General features: G+C 35.3%; 1 pseudogene; it reads left to right on the top strand.

Moving 5' to 3' along the window:
* Window positions 1–2,022: 2,022 nt before the first annotated feature.
* The window catches only part of LOC109100950, a 28,012-nt pseudogene continuing 19,071 nt past the window's right edge, over window positions 2,023–10,963 (top strand).

Here is a 10,963-nt window from a genome sequence, read left to right as displayed (position 1 = left end):
AAACAATATATTTTCCCCATAGATAAAACAGGATAACAAAAAACAAAGCCAATACATTCACCCAGAACATTTAAAGCACATCAAGATTATGTGAATTTCGTGTTGTATATTAAGAGTGAATCTCAAAGCATCTACAGACATGCAAGTGAATTTGAGTCTTTGTCCATTTATAAATCTCACACAGACAGGACACACACAACATTATTGTGTTACTTTAAGACTTGGGGATAAAATTTAACAGCACTCCTCTGCAATGGTATTCAAATGACTTATCACCAACTAGTTCATCTGGTTTAAATTTACATGTCTGATTTACATGTACATTTAGTAATTTAACAGATGATTTTACTGATCTACTATAAGAAGGAAGCAAATGTCATGAAGCATAAAAACTGTCATAAGTTCTCGAAGGAGCCTGTGGGTACACCATATGTGCTGCCATATGACTCTCTGTCTCTCTGGTTAATGCAATAAGGACATTTCTATAAGCATATTCAAGACAGTCAGGTTTAATTTGAAACGCTAAAACAGAGCAAATCCTGTTGAATTGTGATCCTCCTAGTATGTATTGTGTATTGTTTAAGTCTGTGGTGGCAATTTCCAGCAAACGTGGGCAAACAAACTTGCACTCAGTTATGCATTAGCATTCTATAAAAGATGTTCTTTGGATGCCAGAGCAAAATAGGGATCCCAGTGCAAAATTAAAATTTAATTTCTGTGGTCATAAATTATTGCACAGATCTCCTATTTTACAAGTCATCAATTATATATATTATTTTACAGTATTTATTGTCAGTGCAGTGTAGTGTGACTTAGGATGAAGACACAACACTAACTGGATTAGATAAAATGTATAACACAAACAGCCAATCAGTTGTGGTGTCTTATACATATCTGATTTGCGAAACTAAACCAACATGAAGATTTTTCATTCTCAACTGTGGCATCTGTGACATTGTATTCACACTGGATGTTACCAAGGAAACTGCTGTGTTTTAAAGCAATTGATTGCAAATGATTGGAAAAGTGTTTTTCCAGATATTTTCCGACCCACGAATGGCAAAATTACCATGAGGTTCTATTTAAAAAAAAAAAAAAAAAGGTAATCAAAATGTTTTTCATTTGTATTTTCAAATGTACAAAATTTAAAATTCAAAAAGCTAATCCAATAAGTCTCAACCATTAGATGTTCCTCAATAATTATAAGTCCAATAAATGTCCTATGTCACACTTAACCTTTGTTTTTCATTATCAAGAACCAGGTCCCTCCTCCAGGACTAATGAGCAGCAGCATCATGTTTGGGGTTGTTAGCTGTTCCTCACCTCACTGGACAGCTACAGTCAGATCATGTTGGTTAGTTGGTTTGATGAGATCTGGGTGGGCTTCTCAGATCAAAAACCTCCTGCAAACATTCTTCTTCATTTTTGTTTTTATTTACTTAGAATTGTATACCTCAATGCACAAATTTATTGAAATGATAATTTTACATTTGATGCATATTAAAAATGGATATTTATGGCTCAGTCACAAGCAATTAATGTACTTTTAGTTCTAGGGAAGTTTGTCTCTACTTGTTGTATAATGTGATTAAACAATGTTTCTCCACTGGTCTTCATGCACACAGTAAGTACCTTTAGTATCAATGATTTAGAGCTATAAGTGACTTCGGTGGGTTTCCGGTTTAGTATAAAATAGAAATGAGGTTCATTAAGATTTTAACCAGTCTTGAAGACAATAACATGCAAAAACTAAATGCTTGAACTCAAAGGAGACAATGTGGTGCAGCTTTTCAAACACAGAGTGATTGTGTTGCTCACACAGTCAACATAGCTTCCCCCAACCAATGTATGTTCATCAAACACAGACACAGGAAGGTGGAGTAAATAAATAAAAGGAAAGAATGGTTGAAGTAAAAAAGGTTTAATTTGCTATTTAACAATAATGCATTTTCTTTAAAGTCATGCCATATTCCAGTATGAGTCACCTGCAGACAGACCAAACTTTGTGTCCTCAGACTAAAGATGGGACTGGCTTATTTCCAAGTAATGTTTTGCATGACAGTCATTTTGGAGAGAGCTATATTTGGAGTCTGCTACCAAGAGTATATATCTGTTTTATAAGAAAAGTCAAGTAACAGTCTGGCGCTTCTGACTCACAGCCTGTAAGTACGTTTTTTATATTTAAAGAATTTGCCACTGATGATTCAAACGCGAGTTTTAAACAGTGTAGATTAGTGCTCGTTTGTCGTTTCTCTGATCACAAATGCAGACATGGTTTCATGTTTAAGTGGCGCAATACACATGGCCAATCAGCGTACACCTCAATTTTCACAATTATGAGTTTTTTAAAAATTGCTGCGTTTTCAGAAATGCAGGGCATAGAGAAGCAACAATAATGTATATTATGTGGAAAATAATGTGTTTTATGAACCTTAAACCACATTAACACATTGCATTACACCAAATATACAACATAATGTTCTTTTTAACAAAATCATATGACCCCTTTAATATGAAGCTTATAAGACTCATCAAACTGAAGGTTTAGTCAGGGGTTCAAAACCTTTCTAAAGCAACAAATTAAATGATTCCAGCAGTTTAGTTGTGTTAGCTTATTTTAAATCTGGTGTTGTCTTTAATTTTAAGCCCTTGGAAGTGTGCTGAGGCCCCCTAGTGGGCCATGGGCCCCTGAATGAGAACGACTAGTTTAATGATTTCTCCAATGATACAGACTCAGTGTTCCAATCTCCCCCTTATCAGAAAATCTCTAATCCAGTAACCAGGGCAACACTTGATAATGACTTGTACTGTTGGCATGTAATGACATCTACTGGTCATTGATGGAACTTCCTCTGTCCATGGTGCTGAATTAGAAAACTAAATTATAGACGATTATTATTATTATTATTTAAATGCATTGGTAACAAAATAAAAAAATACTATAATATTACATCATTCCATGGTAACACCATGTTTTTGAACTTTGCAACAGTATTTTTCAAATAATATTTTTTGAAGAAGTGAGACAAATGCCATGATACATGAATACTATAATCATTCAGTGCCATGGAATGTTTCAGAATTCCATGGTATTACAATCTGATATCATTACTGTACCCTTAGAACCTCTACAATGTTTTTTTGTAGAAAGTAATTATGCTCATAATGTTCAGTATGGTATGTGTCCATGTTATTTAAATATAAGTACAGTAGGATAAATTTAGATAACATTTCTGTTTGTAATCACGTCTAATTGAGTCTTGATATTTCCATCCTTCAATCAGATCTGTGTTTCCCATGTGGCTGCCTGAGGAATTAGCATTTTCTGCAACGTATGGAATGAATGGAAGTACACTGAATAAGAGTTGGAATTTGTGGCAAATACAAGATCTGACTGCAAATGAACAGCTTGCAGTCAGACTCAACGGGGAGGCCCTGTCTGTGGAGTTTTCCTACAGAACCCAAGAGAACAAACTGAAGACAGCTATATTCCCTTACCAAACACTCCTTTTCAATTCTCATGGCACAAGATTTTATTGCTTGTCAAAAAAGGCTCTGTGAGCCTGATAACAGACTGTATAGCAACAGATTCACAGCAGCTGGAAACCAGAGGACAAGTAAACCTAGATAGATTCACACATATTGGAAAAACTGAAGCAGAATTCAGCAATAGCTGTGTCTGTAAACTTTTTTTCTTATACATATTTCTTATTCCATGCTTTTCTTTCTTAGTCCATAAGGTCTTTTCATTACTGTTTTAGCACCCTGATATTTAAATATCCCTCAAAGCAATTAAAAACAAACAATTAGTACTTACATACAGTATGTCCAAAACATCATGTTATATGTAAATATGCACTCTATTTGTTTTTTTTTTTTTTTTTTTTTTTTTCTTGTGGCCACAATGTTTTTGTGTCATTATGAGATGTGAGTTTGGATGCTGTTTAAAGGCTCAGCAGCAGACTGTCTTTTTAAATGGATTTGGATTTTACCAAATACTTTTCTGCAGATATAGTATGTGGGAATTCTAGCAGTGAGGTTCTACGACAGCTGACCAGCAAAAAAACTCTTAATTTTTTCCTCACAACAATACTTGCAGCAATAACATTTGCAACATTGAATTTGACACAAACCAAACATCTGCACTTCTCTTTCTTTTAGCCTAATCAGAAGCTAAATGTCATAAAATTAAGGATCTTTAAGGGCAATTTTTATATAAATATACATTTTGATCTAAATGTTTGGAGAATTACTTCTGTAGCTGTTCAATATGAATTTGTGTAAAAACTTCATAGGTTATTATTTACAAGTTTGGTCACTGGTGTATTAAAGCATAATATGTCCACATATTTATTTATTTATCAATAAGTATGTACACTACCATTCAAAAGTTTGAGGCTGGTAAGATTTTTTTATGTTTTTGAAAGAAGAAAGACTTCCACCAAGGCTGCATTTATTTAAACTAAAAGACAGTAAAAGCAGTATTATTGTGAAAAGTTATTACAATTTTGAATAATTCTATTTTAATATATTTTAATATGCAATTTGATGTAATGATAAAGCTGAATTTTCAGTAGCCATTACTCCTTCAGTGGCATTTAATCCTTCAGAAATCATTCTAATTTACATTTCTTATTATTATTAATGTTGAAAACAGCTGTGCTGCTTAATATTTTTGTTGCTACATTTTTTCAGGATTCTTTGGTGAACAAAAACTTCAAGAGAACAGCATTTATTTGTGAAATAGAAAACGTTTGTAGCATTATAAAGTTTTTTTTATTTAATACCTCCTTGCTGAATGAAAGCATTCATTTCTTTCTAAAAAAAAAAAAAAAAACTAAACTTTTGAACAGTAGTGTAAAGTATTAGAGTGTATCTTTATATGAGCAGACATGAGGTTTGTGTCTTCTTCCTCTAAGTAATTATGTCAGTAACTTTTGTGTAACTTTTAAATTAAGTGTCACCAAATGATATATGCACATATTATGAGCTCAGTCTACCACTACCATCAACAAGAAAACTAATTTAAATTCCTTGTTCTGCAAAGATAATTTACAACAAAAAGTGCAACATAAAAAGCTCTTTTTTAAACAAAAAGTAATCAATCTCTTTTTGAACATTATACATTTTTTGAACATAATAAAACCAATGATAAACAATTCAATACACCCCACAGGCTCACATTTCATGATGCTTTTTGATGGTTGTTTGTCTGTTGTTTCAGTTTGAGCTGAAGTAAATGCTGATCCACTGTGACTTAAACATCCCACAGAGAGGCACATGCGGTGACCTTCTGCAAGGAGAGAGGTGAGACTTATCTAACATCACAATTTTAATCTAACAAACTAAAAGCCCAAACTTCAAAAACTGCAATGTAATGGTACAGCTCTACTATTTTCCAGTATTCCCAAAGACCAATTAGTGTTTGTTAAAAGAGGTCAAATGTCACAGTCTAGTAAATTTTTCCCGCTGTCCGAATGTCTACAGGACTCCTCCTCTCACTGTGCCACTGTCATCCAATCACAGACCCAGAACAAACCACCTCATGCATATATGTTGTCGAGGACTCTGTGGTTATGGTCTCCCTTGTGTTCAGATAGTTGAAAGGGGATTTAGTTGGGTTTCTTGGTTGGGGGGTCCGTCAATCCAACTGATCCCAGAAAACAGGGGCTTTTTGTGTCTTTGAGGAAATCATGGTTTGCGCTGCAGGTGTGCGCGGGGCCCCTTTTTACTGATTTTGTCGCTTTGGAGATAACCGTCATCTGCACCGCACAGGTAAATACAACCCTTCTTTGTTCTCTTCTTTTTAGATATCCGAGGCAGAGTTTCAGGTGAGTGCTTAAATTTTCAGCAGCATGTGTAAGAAAAAAGAAACTTTGCATTCTTAAACAGGCTCACAAATGCTGTAAGATATTATAGGCTGCACTGCATTTTTGCATCCATCTGTAAGGTCCATATGTTGTAAGTGCACACCTGTTGCACGAAAGGGTTTAAACTGTTTGCTTAAACCTTTTTTGCATTAATGATTTGTAGTATATTTTTACCCGCTGGATCATTTTAGTTTTCATATTACATAAGCTTTGTATTAATGCATCTATAAACACATACATATGAACTCACTATAGGAGAGCATTGTTTACTTTCTATTTTTAAACAGAGGGCTGGGAGCCGGGCCCTCCTGGCTTCTCCCGGTGTGCCTGGAATAGACGGCATTGATGTAAGCATGATTTTTAAAAATCTGAACATAAATTAAAATATAAAACAATTCAATGACCAAAACATAATGCATTACAGAAGAGTTAAAAGTATGTTTTTTTCTTGCAGGGGGAGAGAGGTGACACCGGTGAAGACGGTTCGGCTGTAAATATCAGTGTGTCATACATTGATATTATAATTTGCTATATAGGATTTTGTTGCATTTTACATATTGTCGTATGTACTTAAGGGTCCTGATGGAGATACTGGAAAACCTGCTTCTGCTGGACTTCCTGGATCACCTGGAGCTGATGTAAGGAAACACATTAAAAGCATATTTTGGATTCTCTTCATAACATGTTGACAATTGACATGGTGCTTATATGGGAAAGCAAACCTCAATTTCACAGAGTTCAGTCAGTGGTGGGCGGCACTCTTAGACGGGTCAAAAATGTAGGGAATTTCTCATTCTGGACTGAAGCAAAGAACACAGGAAAAAGGTCTGTCCAACAGACAACAGGGTTTTTGTTAGCACAGATAAGCACAGATACCCAAAGCCTGGACTTCATTAAAGTGGATTCCCTGTGAAAATGGAAGTAGGGGTCAAGAAATTATCCACTCTGGTTTGAGACAGAAGGTCTATTAAGGTGTTCAAATTCTGTGGCTAATTGAGTAGTCATTGGTTGGTTAAATGTTTGAAACTTCAGCTTACAGTTAGTTTTCATGCAAACAAACCCTCCCCTAAACATCCCTTTTCAATTAAAAGTCTGTCATTGTTGCTATTGTAAGAGGTTATAATGTACACATTTCACCCTCCATGTTCTTCAGGGATTGACTGGCCCCATAGGAGAACTTGGCCTCGATGGCCCCCCAGGACAAAAGGTGAGCGACTAATAATGAGCTTCTCAGTTTCCTGCTTCAGTAGGGACCAGAGCTCAAATCAGTGTACTGACTGGCCTTGCAAAGGGAATTATAAGTATTTTCACATGACCACTAGTTCCTAATCTTGTCTGTGTGCTCACTGATCTGTGCAGCCAAGTCAGATTCATCAGATCCTGTTAAACTCACCGATGTCCAAACACAGCACTTCCCTTGGCCTGTGAAGATTCTATGGCTTTATGTGATTTTCATAACAGTAATTGTGTAGCAGTGTGATTTTTGTGACTTTCAGAACAGTATACACATATGTACACACAAACACACACATATATTGAGCTCCATCCTAAATTATGCACTATAGACTTATTCTATGCACTTTGTACTTGACTGTCTAATATATGAATCATATAAGGTTATTTTGTCATCCAACATCAGAGTTTGATAGCCCATCCCCCTCCAGGAGAAGGTCCTCACTACAGAACACAAGATCCAGGGGGCTCCACCCGCTGATCCCTAAATCCACCCATCTCCACCCCTAAACCTTCCAATCTCCACCCCCTAGATGTGGATCCAACCACGTCCCCTGGATCTTGTGTTCTGCAGTGATGGGCTACTGCCCTCCAGTATGTCCAGTATTAAAGCTGTGTCAGTTGAGTGCATGAAGTGTCCAACATTTCAAAATTTGTTTTTTCGGTTAATTCGTTCGTGCATCATTTTACATTCGAAGTGCCACTTTTTCTTTTTTGAATCTTCAGTGTGAACACAATAATCACATTATATTAAATTATGTACAGTATAATTAAATGATGTTAAGCCTAAAAAGTAACTTTGTGTAATTGAAACAGGGGAGAACCTGGCAAACCTGGACCCAGAGGAGAAGCGGTAAGCCTTATCTTGCCATCTTTCAACATTTCTGAAGCCCATGCATTCAATAAAAACACAATTGAGCAGATAAATAGTTGTAAATAGGCATAAAGCTGTACCCAATGCACTGCATATTTGCCTTAATTCTGACAGCAGATAATGAATACAGTTAGACAATGTTAGGAAATATGTTTCTCTATGAGATTATATTATTGTATTCAGTAAAAATGAATTGTTATTGCATAAACACATTTCAGAAATGGGAAAATAATAAATAGAAATAAATAAACCTTCTCTTTTTTTTAGGGTGTTGGACCTGATGGAGCAATTGTAAGTAGATTTTGTTTTCATTTGATTAAAAAAAGCAGTGGGTGGAGTGGGTTTTGGGTTGTGGACACAAAGGTTTGAATTTGATACTTGTTTGCACAGGGACCACCAGGACCAGGAGGACTTCCGGGTGAGCAGGGAAAAGTGGGACCCCCTGTAAGTGACTTTTTTTTTTAAGTATGGCTTAAACAAGCAGCCAAATTAGCATTGCCTTTCTTTGCCATTGCAAAAAATTAATAGTTTTTTTTTTTTTTTTGAAAACTTTAAATAAATAAATAAATAAGCAAAAAAAAAAAAAAGAAATAAATGATGTGTTAATGATATTCATATCTCACTCTGTCCATGAAAAATCAATCTCAGTGTTCATTGTAAGGGCAATAGTTCAATATACTTCCTGTCATGCCAGGCAAAGCCATGAGATATTTTAGTTTCATAAACGGAAAAAAGGACTTTCCTTTAAAAAGTGAGCAATCTAAATGCTTACAGTTAAAGAGTATTCATACAACAATTAAATTAAATTAAATCTTTGTATAACAGGGAACCATGGGTGTGAGAGGGCCGCAGGGACCCCGTGGACCAACAGGGCCCCGTGTGAGTATTACTGTGATGTTTCAAGAATTACACCATAGTAATGACCTTTAAACTCAAAACTGTAATGTGTCACACCAACATTCATTTTGGGGAAAAATATGTATCATGACTTATCATAAATGATCCTGACTTCATTACAGTATGTTACACCAACAAAAGTAATTTAAAAAAGTCAGACCATAGTAGAAATAGAAGACATATTTAATAAGTAAGTTAGATAATAAGGTATAAGATTATAAGGTAGATAATATATAAGGTAAAAACTGCAAATTTCTGTTCTAAAGTATACAACTAAGACATCAGTATATATAGACTAATTAGGAACATTATGTAGAGCACCCGTTATTATTACAAAACAACAATGTGGCACAATTGCTTCCTTAATCAACTAATTGCCCTTTATTTCCTTCAAAATGGGTAAAAACTGTTCTAAAGAAAATCTGTCATGTTTACAGGGTGCTGCAGGGTTGCTGGGCGGAACAACGGAACTGGTAAGAGGAAATCTTACTAGGTGCTCCATCAATCCTTTTGTTGCAAACCATGAAAACCATATTGTTTTCGACATCCACATTGAAATACGATTTGATCAACAATATGTTTTGAGTAAAGTGCTCCAAGGTGACTATTAGATATTGTTAGACTGAGTGACATAAAGTGACACTAATTTTTTTCTCTTCTTTTTTTTTCTGATGTTAAGTGCCCTAATGCATGCCCACATGGTGCACCTGGTCACCCTGGCTTGCCTGGAATGAAGGTGAGTTTTCCTTTAGAAAGTATTTCAATATATATATATATATATATATTGAAATGCCCATGCTTTTGAATATAATTGTTTTGAATAATATATTTTATAAACTGTCCTCTTGTCCACTGTCAGGGTCATAAAGGGGTGAAAGGAGAAGCTGGAGAGCCTGGTAAACAAGGACACAAGGCAAGAACTTTATTTACAAAATGTCTGATAAATTATAATACACTGACAAAGGAGGAACCAGAAGCATCTGGGTTTTGTCTACATGTGTTTGTGTTTGAGGTCAGCATGTGTCATTAAGTTCTGCAGAGTGAATCTGAATATAGGTCTGTTGAAATGAGAAAACATGGCGTTTGAGACATTTTTTTCTCCAGCTGTGACATTTTCGAGATTTTTACAGAGCTTCATTTATAATTAAGGACTGGATGCTCAGGCTGAATTAAGGTGCAGGATGTATTTAAATGCTGTATATTAAAGTTCTGTATAAGAATTACACTCCACCGGTGCATGAAGAATAATGAAGGATTTGAGTGTTGTAAGAATAAGTTAGTGTGGTGACATTTAATTCACTCGTGGATGCTTGCTATATTATCCTCAAGACGCTTGGCTCAGATTCAGCAAATTTACACATCATTTACCTCAATCAAAACTTTGCAGTTCATTTTTCAGTATTACACTAAAAGAGACGTGTTTTGAGCAGTTTCGGATGCCATCCCTGTTTTAAAAAGAACAATATTATCTATCTATCTATCTATCTATCTATCTATCTATCTATCTATCTATCTATCTATCTATCTATCTATCTATCTTGCTATCTATCTATCTGTCTGTCTATCTATCTATCTATCTATCTGTCTGTCTGTCTGTCTGTCTGTCTATCTATCTATCTATCTATCTATCTATCTAGGGAGAGGAGGGAGATCAGGGGGCACCTGGAGAGGTCGGAGCTCAAGGCCCAACTGTATGTGCATTTCCTGTTTATTTTAGCAATCTACACTAAATCATTGAATTAAACCAGTGGCTATATCTTGATCTAGTCTTAAGGACTTGTTTCAATATGTGCTCTCAGGGTCCGCAGGGAATTCGAGGTGCCACTGGTATGATTGGTACCAAAGGAGAAACGGTAAGATTTCGATAAAGATTAATTGAAATGTGAAGTTGTTTAGTTTATTTCACAATGTGGTAAAAACATGTAGTATCAGGGGGAGGGACATTCTCATTCTAGACAGCATTTGATTGGACACATATTTGTATATACCCCTGCATACAAATTGAAAATTCAATATTTTTGTCCATTTTCATGGAAGAGAAAGACTATATTGTAAATGCATTTATATAAACTAAAAGTCATAAAACTAC

The sequence above is a fragment of the Cyprinus carpio genome, chromosome A13 (genome assembly GCF_018340385.1).
Source record: "Cyprinus carpio isolate SPL01 chromosome A13, ASM1834038v1, whole genome shotgun sequence".
In the NCBI taxonomy this organism is placed as follows: Eukaryota; Metazoa; Chordata; class Actinopteri; order Cypriniformes; family Cyprinidae; genus Cyprinus; species Cyprinus carpio.
This window is presented reverse-complemented; position numbering and strand designations above follow the sequence as displayed.